Genomic DNA, 302 nt, shown 5'->3' with positions numbered 1-302 from the left:
TTTTTTTTAAAAAAAAAAAAAAAAAAAAAAAAAAAAAAAAAAAAAAAAAAAAAAAAAAAAAAAAAAAAAAAAAAAAAAAAAAAAAGAGAAAAAAGAGTTCATGTTTATATCTCATTCAGTAGATTTGATTTAGACATTTTATTTTTATTTTGTGTACTAGAGATGATGCTTTATTTTAATTTGGGGTTAGAGTTTGAGATTTATTGGGTTTTGATCATTTGAGACTTGAGCAGTTCGAAAACATGGTTATCAATATACTCGGTCTCTCCAGCGATTTTGCATAATGTTTTGCATTTTTTTTT

The sequence above is a fragment of the Brassica oleracea genome, chromosome C2 (genome assembly GCF_000695525.1).
Source record: "Brassica oleracea var. oleracea cultivar TO1000 chromosome C2, BOL, whole genome shotgun sequence".
Lineage (NCBI taxonomy): Eukaryota > Viridiplantae > Streptophyta > Magnoliopsida > Brassicales > Brassicaceae > Brassica > Brassica oleracea.
This window is presented reverse-complemented; position numbering follows the sequence as displayed.